This window comes from Pinus tabuliformis, chromosome X, assembly GCF_031772625.1.
Source record: "Pinus tabuliformis cultivar Carrire ecotype Pingquan chromosome X, CPIR1, whole genome shotgun sequence".
NCBI classification, from domain to species: domain Eukaryota; kingdom Viridiplantae; phylum Streptophyta; class Pinopsida; order Pinales; family Pinaceae; genus Pinus; species Pinus tabuliformis.
Genome location: NC_142308.1, coordinates 948,047,625 through 948,062,461, shown reverse-complemented (window position 1 = coordinate 948,062,461; position 14,837 = coordinate 948,047,625).

Genomic DNA, 14,837 nt, shown 5'->3' with positions numbered 1-14,837 from the left:
GTGGACTTGGCCTGCTACTTGCATCTGTACCATCCACATCGTCCTTTTTTTTGTTTTTGTTGTTGTTGCTGCTCATGGTTGTCCCTTTCATCACTTCCATCTTCCACCAGCAAAGGCATGTGCCATTCTTCATTGCTTCTATCATGGTTTCCATCATCAACCTGCTCATGGAATACTACATCTCTACTTGCAAACACTTTATGAGTAGAGGGATAAAACAATTTATAAGATTTAAACTCTGTGCAGTACCCAAAAAAAATGCATTTAATGGCATTTGGATCTAGTTTCTTCATATCCTCTTTTGGAACCTAAGAAAAAGCTTTGCAGCCAAAAACTTTTAAATTCAGGCAGAGAACCGCAAATCACTGTGGTTGGAGAGAAAAATATATGTAGCATTGTCACAAGTATTACAATATTCAATATGGATTTCCTTTGACTAAACCTTCTCCCTAACAAAGTGAAACTGTGTATCAATATGCTTGCTGTTTTTATGAAACATTGGATTATTTGCAAGTTTGATTGAGCTCTAGTTATCACATATGATAAAAATTGCATCTTTTTGTTCTTCTCCGGCATCATGGAGAAGTATCCTCAACCAAACTGCCTCACATGTTGCTGCACACATTGCTTGATACTCTGCTTCTGCTGAAGACAAGGATACAATGTTCTTCTTCTTGTTGCTCCATGCAATGACCCCAGACCCAATGCTGAATGCATAACCTGTTATAGATCGTCGGTCATCTAGATTTCCGGCCCAATCCGAGTCTGAGAAACCTGTCAATCTAACATCAAATGAATGAGTATATTTAATACCAAAGTCTAAGGTTCCTTGAAGATACCTTAAGGTGCCTTTCGCTGCAACCCAGTGATTCTCAAGAGGCTTTGACATGAATTGTCTCAATACACTGACTGCAAAAGCCAAATCTAGCCTAGTTGTAGTCAAGTAAATTAGACTCCCAACTAGTTGTCTATACAATGTTGCATCGACCTCCTTAGAACCACCATTATTCTTAAGTTTAGTATTCTGTTATAAAGGCACTGATGCAAAAACTGAAGACAAAGAATATATTCAACAAACTGAGCAGTTCTTAGGTGAGGGCTTCACCTAGAGACTACCTCTGGCATAACGCTCTACAAATGTATCTTTAATCATCATGAATAAATAATTTACATACAAGTAGGAGAGTTAGAACAAACTCCTAAGATGTAGGAACTAAATCCTAATCTAAGGCTCACACTCAACTAATGAACACACTCTCTCCAAGAATACATTTCTACATTAATTTCAACACTTCACTCTCACACGATGGTATAAGCCTTTGTAAGCACTAGATATGAAATGTACATAGAATACTCTTGTATTATGGCGTTTTATATTAATTCTTAGTATGTCATGCTAGTTTACCTTGGTGAAAACATAATGAATCTGTTAATAACTCCGTAAATTACTCCTTACCATGCACTCTAGCCCTACTTTCACAGTACAGTAATAAGCGGCCAAAGAATAAACACTCTAGCAACAGGATATATATAGCGCCATTAACTCTCGCCTGAAGAAACATTATTCTCAGTTATTCATCTACCAAATCTATAAATTGCTTCTACTAAGTATATCAAGTACTTAGCCAGTTAACCATGCTATTTAACAATCTATATATTGTTACCTAGAGAACTTTCGTTACATCGTACATTGCGAGTGTAATTAAGTTGGTATTTAGAGCTTAAATCTCTCCAAAATTATTTTGGAAAGAACAAAAATAATGTTATTTTGATTATAGTTACCAAGTTTGAATTTTGTACCAAGTTTAAATTCTGATTTGATATGGAAAAAAATTGACTCTTTAAAAACTAATACAGAAAAATTGAGGATGTAATTAAGGAGTATACATCTTATAAATACTCAATTTTTCTTTTTTTGGAAATTGGAAAGGAAACACAGGAATTGTCTAACATTAATCCATATGGCTTAAAATACTATAAACATTTTTAGTTTAAAAGTCCAAAAATATTGAAAAAACAAACATAACGCATCAAATTTGTTAATATTACATAATGGACAAAAATATAATATAAAATTTGTTATTTACAATAACAAAATCTCAAAGATATAGATATAAAAAATATGTTTGAAGTGATCTCCACAAATCCAAAAATTTATCTCTCAAGTGTTAAATAAATTCATATAAGACTAAAACTATCTACAAAGTTTGAGACTATTGAGTTATATGATATAAATTTATTTAACAATAATAACAACAAACTATTTTTTTTTTAGTTATGATCCATTAAAAATAGATTTCTATTTTCTATAATCTATATTGCTTAATATTTCACCGTGCACAAGCACCTAGTATGGCTATTGTTCAAAAAAATGTTTCATGAAAAAACCAAATGAGTTTTAATAAACAATATTCCTCTTTCAATTTTTTTAAACCAAAAATATTGTTGGAATATCAATTCCTACTTGGCTCAGTTGTGACTTTCCATGTATATACTCTATTCCTATTCTATAGGAGTGATTTCCCTAGTTTGGTGTGTGGTTAAGATATTCTCTCAATCAACAAATTGTGTCCAAGATAGTTTTCCTATCTTGAAACAATACTCTTGTATATATATAATATCATATTTGATTAATTAAAAGGTGAAGATAGTTTGCACTATCAAGTTTTAACAAATATTTGGTTTCCTAATATTACTGTACCGTACCTAAAACTGCGTATTAATCTGCCAATCGAATTTTATCGTATTTTCTAAACCAATTTGACCAACTTGGAAACTATAGTTTTGATTAACTTTAATAATGAACAATAAATAAATTAGTCTCCTACACATTTCGATGATGCTAGTGCAATAAACAATAATAATAATTTAATTTTAAATTAGTCTCTTACACGTTTAGATAATGTTATATCGAAATTCATTGTGTGAAAAAAATATTCGTAATAAACAATAATAATAAGTTAATTTTAGATTAATCTCTTACATGCTTAGATGATGCCTGATGTGTCCTTTCTACAATAGTTCTTGAATCTATCTCTTGATCTCATCGTTCTCCAGAAGAGAGCGTTGATATATCGGTCCATTGGGCAGCGGCATGCCTGGGGTCAGATCGATGGAGTGATTTACCTAACAGTGCAGAGGTACCCCTATGTGTGAGGCGAAAATATCCCTATACTACTCCACAGCCTTATCCATATGGTGTTTCTATGCAGAGGAGCCTTTCCTGGGAGTCATGGCCACAACCTCCTTCTTGCCCTGGGGCGAATCCTAAGAAAAACAAATTTCCTGGTATGGTAAATTATCGTACTGTATTTCTTTATAGTGATAAAGAGATAGCAGTAGGTGGGGCTACCTCCAGTATCCTGTACAACTTATTAGCCAAAGTAATAATCACAAAGCGAGGTCTAGACTAAGATACAACATGTCGCTTCCACAAGTATGGTTGTCCTAACAACACATAACAAACTTCAAGAGGAGCAACGTCACACAATACCTCATCCATGAAGGGCTTGACGTTGTAAGGAAGGTAGAACTGATGTCTGACGCGAAGATCTCGTCCTTGGTGAAGCCCCCCGGTGGTGTACGGTTGTGGATGTGTTGTAGTATTTAGGCCCAACCGCTTCATGACCTTGGCTGAAGTGAGGTTCTTTTGGCTCCCTCTATCAATAATGAACTACAGCAGAGGACCCTTCACCCACATCTGTGAGTGGAAGAGGCATTCCCCCTCCTCTAGATATTCAGACTCAATCTTTTGGAGCTTGGTGGTGGCCACAGTGGCACTGGGCTCTGCATCAATGATTTGCTTCCCTTTGTCAGTTCCTTTATCGGGTTCTGATTCAGAGTCAAAACCTGCGTTTAACTCGGAAGCCTTCAGCTCGGCCACTAGTGACTTCTTGGCCCGACACTCACTTGTATTGTGAGTGGAGCTCTTATGGAACTCACACCATTTTCCCGTGTCCTTGTTCGTCCTCGTGGTGTTGTTATTTTCTTATGACTTTGACGGGCTGTCCTGGGTAGCCCCACCTTGGCTTGGTCCTTTGTTATTTGGTTTGGGGACACCTTTTCCTTGCTTTAGATTTGGATATCCTAACTCTCGCTTCTTCTGTTTAAACTTTTTCTCAATCTGGACAACATACTAATACGTCGTGCCGAGTGAGGAAATGTCCAAGAACTACATCTTGTCCTAGATGTACTTGTGTAGACGACAGTGGTACTTGAGCACCAAACTCCTCTCAGTATCCTTGATACCTAGCTTCATGCAAAGGGTATGGAAAATATTTGTGAATTCTGGCACATCTTGGTCCCTTCCTTGTCATAGCATGGTCCACTTTATGTATTTGTCTTCATAGCTCCCGACAGGGTAATATTATTCCTCGATGATGTCTCGGAAATAATTCCAAGTGGGTGCAGCTAAAAACAACGAGGGTTCACTCTCGTCCTTTTGTTCATAGTAGGTTTCGCACCAATCCTTGACTTGTGGGGTGGCTTTGAGAAGTGCAAAAGTAATCTTTTCCTGATTGGAAAAGTCATGAATTGAAAAATATCCTTCCAATAGATTTAACCATTTATCTACAACGTCTGCATCTGTCAAGCCTTTGAATATGGGAATATCGAAGTTAACTTGTACCTTAAAAGGAGTGGTGCCTCCAGAGTGGTTGTTGATGAAGATGCATCACCTATGGGTAGTCGTCAAAGGATTTGGGAAAATTTATCCATCATTGCATCCCTCTGTTGCTCGAGGGCTTCCTCGAGCAACATTATGAAATGATCTATTGCCCCCTTGTCTTTATTTTCTTCTACCATGGGAGGTCGTTGGGTTTTGTGAGGTTGATCTTGCAATGGTTCAACCAAATCAATCCCTAACTCCTTATACCCTAACCTCGTTGGGGACATGCAAAGAAAAACAGAGAAAGAGAAGACCACTCCGATACCACTGATCTAAACTTAAATAGGAATGCAAAAACTTACATATATAATTATAAACAGGGATGTAGCAGAAAAACACTTCCTTTCATTAATAGAGAAATATTGAGCTATGCTTACAAACAAAATGGAAATAAGATAGCTTGGGCGATGGTAGCTTATCTATGAGAAGAGACGTGGCGGCTACATGCCTCTGAACTATGTTACAATGAGGCTCAAGGGCCTATTTATTATTGGAAAACATGAGAGAACCCTAAACAACAAAAACTCTAATCCCAGGAGATGTAAACCCAAGAGTTTGGGCCCCGTTGGGGTTAGTTGGGTAGCCAACTTCTCGGGGTCATAACTTGGTTATATTATCTCCATTTGGCGCGTATGATACCTTGTTGGAAAGGTCTCGCCGAGTAATACAGTTTCCAATTCATGCCCTTTCCAATGGCCATGGCCCTACCACAAACCCCAAAAAGATGTCGTTTAGGGGGTCAAAACTGCTCCGAAAGTTTAGGACCCAAAAAACTACTGAAAATAGTAAATGCTGAAATGAACAAGGAAACAAATGAAACTAAATGGGGGATCTAGGTGGAATAGGTGGGTGGCCACCAATATCCACCTGGATCATGTTTATATGTAGGTGTTGATCTAGGAGCTAACATAGAGGTCTTTCTCTCTGCTACATTGGGTTCTCCAGCAAAAATGCATCAATATCTGAGGTAATATCTTCCCTCTTGCTTTGAATATCTTAATATGGATATGTATATGTGGCTTTGTGCCAGTTGTAGTTAATCTGATCTGTTTGTGAAGGATCCCGGGAAGATCCTTGAGGGTATTCTAGCCACAACCACCCGTGCATTAATCCCTATAGCAGAATTCTCATAGTCTATTATTGCATTAACCCCAACCCTAACTTGCAATTCATTTCCAACTCTTGATGCTAGGTAAGGATTAATCATAAGAAATGAAAGTATCAAATCCTTCTATTGATTCGAGAGATTGATGTATGCCCTTCCTTTTAGATTTGATCCAATCTAGCAAAATCATTGGGGAAATACATTTTTGTATAGTAATAATTTTCCATAAACTCTCTTAGAGATCAAATTATAAAGAGATCTATTTTCCAATGAGAGACCAAACACGTATGTTTTTTGGTTTTTGCCTTCCTCATCCTTAGTTCTAACTATTGGATACCATTTGATTAGATGTCCATGTTATCACCATTACCTTTCTAGAGAAAATTAAAAGGGAGTCTTCTGATTTTCTCAAATGTCTTTTGATATGTGAGAAAATGAATTCCAATACACTAGTATTTCCTCCAAGATAAAGCGGTCTAAGACTAGTACACATCTCCTAGGGAGATATATATTGCACTAATATGATATTCTCTTCTCCACCTTTGAGAGGAACCAATTCAAATCCATATTTCCATGTCCATTAGGTTTAATATGAAAACCTAGCTACATTTTTTCTTCCTAGAATATGAAAATAATTCTTTCAAAGTTTGAATCCTCTCCTCATTTGTATATTTTTTTTGTATCTAGTGGAATTGGAAACTAGGGTTGTCTCATACTCGCATGGAAGGGGGTCAATATTTTGTGTTACCATTATAACCACTAGATGTACTACACCTTCCCCTAATGTGGACATGGGTTAATAGATGGATTGAATGAAGAGCCTCATAATATTTTACATAACACGTCTGCATGCTTTTTTAAGTGAGATATCCCCGATGATTACTCCTCATTTATGTCATTGAATACCAAATAAAACTTATGAATATTGATTTTAATTCCAAAGCTTGTATTGTGTAACTAGTGAATCTCATTGAAATAACTCTCCTCCTCCATAATCCCATAAAAAAAAAACATCAACCAAAAATAACAAGTGTGTAAGTGATTCATTCTCTCCAATCTTAATCCCTTGAATTGCTTGTACCCTTTTAACCTCAACAATAGACTAACTCAACCCTTCAACCCCTAATAATATTGGTAAGGATTTAATGGACACTATCATCTTAATCCTCCTAAATTCTCATAAAATCTAAAGGTTGATCAATTAATAAGAACATCATAATTTGTTAAAGTAGGACACCTCGTGATCTAGTTTACAATGGGTAGCATAAAACTAATATGGAATATGAATAATCTTAGATAGAAACACAATCTGCCATATGATTTAGATAGGTCTTATTTAATCATCGTAACTAGAAAACATTTGGATTTTCTTGTGCGCATAACTTCTTGCATTGATCCAATTGCTTCATGTATTTGTCTCTATTCCAAAATCCCAAATTGTTTAAGAGAAATAAACCTTGAGAATAATCTCTTTATTTTGATAGGTAAAAATTTTGAGATAATATTATAGACATAGTTGCACCAAAATATAAGTTTGAAATAATCAAAAGTCTCAATTCAATCAACTTTTGGAACAAGTGTTTAATATAGATTTGAAGCTACCTAGACCCTTACCTACAATTCTAACTTAATCTCCAAATCTAAAAAGATACCGACCTAAAATATAAAAAAAAACCCAAGTATAATTCCATAGTCCACCTATCAAGGCTAGGACTCTTATCTTTATGGACTGATGTCAATATATTTAATAATTCATCTTTGGTAACCTAATCAAACGTGCATTGGTTATCCTCTTCTAAAACACATCTTGGTAAATATGAAGCCACTTTGATAATCTATAATGTTATTTCGAGTAAGTTCCTTGTCAACATTTTCAAAGTGTTCAATTATTAAACTAGCGAGGCCTATAGAACTTTGCATTAGAAAATTTATGGAAAATTTTCATGTTTTGATCATCTAGCTCCAATTAGGTTTCCTTAATTTTAATCTCAAGTCCACCTTTCTATCCTTTAATAACTTCACTTTTCTTTATTCCAAGTTTGTTAATAATTTCACCTCTTCTTCATTGAATATTATTCTCTCATTTCCAAAGAAAAAATCCAAAATCTATTTTTCATCCTTCTTAATTCACATGCTTCTATTTAGGTACCTTTTCCCTTACCCAAATGGCTGCTTTCTCCTTTATCACCCTTAATGAGGCAACAAATTGTTCACATGTAGATGAAGCATAGGTTGGATCAAACGAGCTTCCATAGGTCCTTAACAAATGTATGAAATTAAACCTCATCAAACCATCGAAGGCTAAATTTAAAGGGAGTCCCTAGCTTAGGATTACTTTTTTCCGAAGAAAAAATCTGTAACTTTTTATTAAAAAATGAAAAGTTACAATTGCAGATGCATGATGCATTTCCATAAGCTGCCCAAAGGGCTCCAGTGCCGTGGCACCCGACGCAACGTTAAAAGACAACGTGCATAGAAAGAGAAGAAAATTAGCGAGAGAGAAGAGGAAAAAGAATAGAAAGCAAGAAGAAACCTGAATATAAGCTTCAGGTTTTTCTTCCTTTTTTCTTTTCGACCTTGCGCCACTCTCCTTGGGTGGGCTCGGTCGAGGCTATGACTAACTGTGTTTCAGGTTTCTGCAAGCCTGATTCCTTGTCTGAATCTGATGTGTCTAAATGGTGGTGCCGTTTTGTCCCTCCCATATTCTGGTCATCGTTTATCTTCTCTGCCTGATTTGGATGTAACTGTGGGACCTTGTTGTCTGATATATTATCCTTCTGATTCCCTGTTTCAGCTTCCTCTATGATGGTATCATCCTCTTCTGTTTCTGATTCTGCGTCTTCTGATATCGAAGGGGCTTTCTTTCCCGAGGCTCTCTTCTTTAAACCATCATCTATATTCTGCCATCCTTTGGGCTTCCTTTGTTGTGGCTTGCTCTTATTGAGACTTTTGCATGCGTTGTACAGATGACCTGTTTGTTGACATCCCCTGCATCTGAAAGCTGTATTCTCATAGTCCAAAGATTGTTTCCACTGTGAATTGTTGAAATTCAGAATGATGCTTTCAGGTAAACCTTGGCTAAGATCTACCTCGACACATATTCTAGCAAAAGTAAAGATTCCCTTTATGTGTCTCTCTGTATCAATCTTTAACGTTCTTCCAAGGGTATTCCCTATGGCTAATAGGGCCTTGGAGTGCCAAAAATGTATCGGGAGGTTATGCAACCTTACCCACACTGGCATCCTTGAGACCACCATAGTATTTGGATCAAACTCCGGGAACCATGGGGTAACAAACAGTCCCGCACTGCCCCAGAACCATGGCCCTTCATTGAGAATTTTTTCCCTTTCTTCCTCTACGAGGAAAGTTACTATGAAAAAACCCTTAGAGCACAGGTGAATTTGGCAGTTTTTTGTCCAGACCGTGTGGATCCATTGGTATAATGCATCTGTTTTAGGCCAAAAGCCGTTAAATCTGCAAATAACAGCGTTTTTTTGAAGATCTGAGAATATGTACTTTACCTCTGGTAAATCCAGAAAGATGGAGCGACTCTCTGGCGATTGATCCACGATATATTGCCCTGGAGGTGTATTAACAGCTGTAGAATCTTTCCCCACTGGAGGTTCTTTCCCTTTGGCTGCATCGCGATAGGTGCCTGTAGGTTTTGAGGTAGCTCCCTTAGATCCTCCTCGCAATCGGTGAGTGAAGATAATAGTTGAGTCCTTTGCAACCCTGTAATGCTGGAGTGTGTGTTGATCCTGCATGCAAAGCCCTGAAAATAATAGATTTTGTAATGCAGCTGGAGTACCCAGTTTGTCCTGGATCTCTTTTTTTAATTCCAATACAGTCATCCATTCCTAGATCTGCACACAGACGTGTCTTCCTCCTGTTGATCTGATAAAGATTTGCTTCAGATCCGCTGTGTCTGCCTTGATCAGGTCCCATTTTACTGGTTTGAGTTCTGGATCTGGCTGGCTTCCATCTATCTTTTGCCTAGATCTGGCCAGATCTGATCGTTCCACCCCGGATCTATAAAGATTGGCCCGATCTGGTGAGCCGTTTCCCAGATCAGGGCATCTGATGAGTGAAGGATGCTGGGGACCTTGTATCTCTCGACAAGAGGGAGTCTTGAGACTTAATTTTTCCCCTGTCAAAATGGCCGTCTCCCAAAACTGCGCCACCGAGGACAGAGGAGCCTCAAACCATTGGAATACCAGCTCCAGTTTCCCGCCCCACAGTTGGTCTTCACCCAGGTCATTTAGAAGCAGCCGTAGTGTGGTGGATCGGGCCCGCAGAATTCCCAGAAGGGGCAAAGGGATATGCGTTCGGCTCTCTTTCCCATTGACGCAGACAGGGCTACCTATCCAGGGTAAAGCACCCGCAATGGAGTCCGTATCAACCTGATACTGTGTGAGGGTCGGTAGATCTGAAGCATAAAACCCCAGACCATGTGGAGGGGTGCCCAGAGTCGTCCTGAGGCAGATGAACCGTGCCAAGAAAGGAGGAAAACCCTCAAATATCTGTTTGTTTTGGTTCGAAACCTGCTGCTCCTTTCCGTTAATGGATCCGGGCCAAGTCCTGCGTGTATCATCGAGCGCTATGAGTCCCACAGCCAGGCTCCAGTCCGATCCTGCATCCAACAAAACTGTGGGGGCGGCGGCGGCGACATATGGACCTGCTGAAACCCTAAGCTCGCATACACCTGCCATCGCTCCTCCTTTTCATTTGCACTTCTAGCTTAGGATTACTTAATCCAGGTTCTAAAGGAATTGGATTATGGTCAAAGAACTAATTATAAGAAATCCAAGGCCTATATTTATCCATTATTTATAAAATTAAGTTCAAGATCAAGAATTTTGCTAGCCTTTTTGAAACACCTCTTAATCCAACTCAATTATTCCTCAAAGTGGGACCCACAATGATGATTTCAACATCTACTAATCCAACAACTTCAATTTTAAAATGGAAAAGCTAACTAGTTTGTCTACTCTTGCAAAAGTACACCAAAACTCTCTTGTACTTAAAGTTTAGTTCAGATCCCCTCCTAAAACAAAATTACTTGCTTCCATACATTGTATAGCAAAATATATTTCCCATAATGGTTGTTATCTGCATATGGTTTGCACACCACTCAGTATAATTACAAGAATCCCCATAAATTTATTAGAAAAGTCCATGCACATTCTTGACAAAATAACATATATGTTATTAAGGACCAAATTTTAAGATGAACATAGACTTATTTCCCTAGAAAGTTCATCGGAGTCTAATGTTATGAAGTCCCACCCCATAATTTTTTTTTTTAGATCTTCTATTAATAATTCACACTTCCCCCTTGTATCTTGTAAAAGAATAATTTGAAACTTCTCCACCTATATTAGTTGTCTAAGGGCGAGTTTCTCATGTTGGCTTCCTAGACCTTGAATGTTCATTGAGAGGAATATCATTTTAGAATTGATGCAAGGGGTAGGTTTCCAGTCATTTTTCTCTCTTTTATTAAATTTTTTCTGCAAAATAAAATAAATTAATTTGAAAAAAAAACTAGCATACAAAAACAACAACAAAAAAACCACCAAGAAAACCCTTGAAACCCACCAAGAAAGCCCTTGAAGACCAAAAACAACTTAGAAAACCATCAAGAAAAGCCTTGAAAAACACAAAAAGAAACTATAATTTAGGTTTTAATTATATTTTTTTAATTTCATTGTATACATTAGCTGCAATGGTAACATGTTTATTATAAATATTTTGTATGGTAAAAACTTTATTTTTAAATTATTTTATGTTTTAAAGTTTTTTTAGGAATTTTGTGAAAAAAAAAATTGCTATTAAAAATGCATTTTAAATTTCGAACAAATTTGACCATAAATATGCCTAAAAAAAATTCAAAACAGAAAACAATTAAACTATAACCAATAAATAAATAAATTAGGAGCTTTAAATTGACATAATGAATATGGTTGCTCATAGTGAACCTCTAATAAATAAAAGAAGAAATTTTATTTAAGTTTTTTATTTTAAATTTAAATAAATTTTTATTTTAAATATTTTTTAATAATAAATATAATAATTTGTTTTATAAAATTAATTGTACTTAGATAAAATATTAACTAAATTAAAAGTCCAAAACAATTTTTTTTTATTTAATTAAATTTTATTAACCGAATATATATATATATATATATATATATATATATATATATATATATATATATAAAGTTGTAAAGTATAACATAACTATAACTATTATATATATACAACATAACTATATAACTATATATAACATAGCTATAGCTATAATATCACACACACACACACAACATTTAACATAGTTTTATAACTATTTAACATAATGTGCTCTTCATAATAACATAAGATGGGTGATGCTCAACAACTTTTTAAGACTCGAGTTGATTTATAAACTGTAATTTTCCTTAAAATTTCCATAAACTCATATTTGTAGAATTATTTAATATAATGATAAGACAATTATATATCTCTTAGTTCCCAACCTTATTAAATTTATTAGTTGAGTAATGATTTTGTAACTTACATTTCCTATATTTTTATTTAACTATATAACACAACATAGCGCATATATATATATATATATATATATATATATCAATTTCAACAATGCATCATTGATACATATGTTAAATCCATGATGAAAAGTGCATTTAAAGTGAATTTATAAGCATTTTGACTCTTTTCTAATTTGTACCATATTGTTTCATTATGTAGTGTCTACCAGAAACATTGCCTTCATGTGCTTACACCTAGTACATGTCATGTGTCAAAATCAAACATTACAAGAACTTTTCTTATGGAGTATTTGGTTGGCATGGAGTTTTATTGGATTTGCAAATAGGTTTATTTCAATTTTTTTACATATATTTACATATTTATGTTCTATGAATAAAATGCATTATTTATAAATGTGAAAAAGTTTAAGTTAGATTTTCAATCACATTTTTCGATTGTGTTTACATGGAACTCAATACATTGGTTGATAATTTATCAAAATAGACACTCTATAGTTTTGTCTAGGACTTTAGTCTAGATTATTATACTTGGGTTTATAAATGGTTTTCTTGTCAACATTCTTTCTATGTCAACTTTTCTTTCTTGGATTGATTTATATGTATTATGTGTAATTTGCAAATCCATCTCCCATACACCCCCCAACCGCATCTCATTGGAGTGTTGGGGGATCTATTATACATGGTCAGGCTAGATCACGTAGCCATACTAGAGTGTTTGTTCCACTCATAGATCCTCCCTCTGACACCAGTGAAAGTGTCAGAGCCAGTGTTTCTGTCTCTGTTGATGATCTTGCTACGAATAGTGGACCTTCTTCACCTATTGCAGGTATACATCTTGCATTTTAAATCCTCTTTAAACTTTATGTGTTTATGTCTTGAAATTTTCTTTAATTTTTAAATCATCTTCAATTGATGTGTTTGAATTTAATGTATATGTTATTATGCTTCTAGTTTGTTATATATATATTGCAGAACCTTAGTAGGGTGAAGATGAGGATCAAAGTGCAATGTCGATCCCTCCATGGAACGATGCTATAGCCAGTATCAAAATTGAGGATGTTAGGGCCCAACATACATGGATCACACGAGAGCTGGATAAAATCTATGCTAGTTCACCTACTAGGCGTAGTTTGTCTATGATGTTGGATAACATCAGCAGGTTGATTGAGACATACCAGATGATAGGCCCACAAAGCCACCTACTATATTTAATATATAGGATTAGGAGGCTAGAGGTTAGAGGCCCACATACTTAGAAGGCGGTGAAAGATGCCACCAAGAACATTGATATTCATGGGGATTTGTTTGACATCCCTCCGAACTATCGTGTTAGACATGTTGGTTTGATTCCGCTAAAATATTTTAAGAATGTTGATGCGGCCCCTTTTGTTTATGATTGATTCATTAGAGCTTGGGGCCAGTTCCCCCACCATGACCAGGTCCCCATTTACTTTGAAAAGCATATATATGTGGAGTTTGTGCTACATATGAGGCTGGATTACACCAACACTGTATCTAAGTTTTATGGACCCAGCTTGGGATGTAGTTATGAACGTGTTGGGGCTCGTAGGGACCCTGCGCATGTAGCACCACCTCCGAGATTGTTTCCATGACCATATCAGAGCATGGTATTTCCGACGAATCTAGAGTAGTCGTCAAAACTTGGCGCTGAGACTAGGCATACCATTATAGATAACATGCAGAGGACATTGGCCATTGCACATGTCACATTGCATGGAGATATGAGCATACCACCTTTGTTTCCTTGTGGCCCACCAATTGTGTTACATGATGATTCATATCTCAAGAGTCTAGGGCGTGACCAACTTTTGTCATATGCATGTATTTGTGGTGATACCATTGATAACACTTGGAGGGTGCATGACCCACATGACATAGACCAAGTACATATATACAAAGCTTTTGATTCTTATCGTCAATTATACATTATTTATATTAATAAGTTCGTATCAGATTGGATTTATATTAATAATTTCATGATAACATGCATGCACAACCTAGCTACAAAAATGAGCTTCTAAGTGCATGTTTGCATGGCTTAGTCTCCTCCACCTCCACCTCCACATCATAACACTCATGCACTAACAATTGAGGTGAATTTTTTTATTCCGAAGGTTTCAATGTTTTCTTTTTTTAAGTTACATATATGCATGCTAATTATTTGTAGACTAATTATAATTTGTGTTTTCCATTGTGTACATAGGCCCAGATGCAAAGTGTTTTCGATGTTGCAGTTATTTAGACACAAAGTGGGATATTGGGTATGGAGGCATTGAGCCACATGCAGGGTAGCACCAAACCCAAATTGATCTGACCCCCATCGCATTTGACTTCCATTTGCACTCGATTGAGTCACAGGTAGGGGATTATTTAAATTCATAGTTCAAAATCATTTATTTCTAGATTGTTTATTTTGTTTAAATAATGTTTTAATTAATTTGAATTTGAATGTGTTATATTACAGTACTGGATTATGGAGGCTCACCTTGCACAGGAGAAC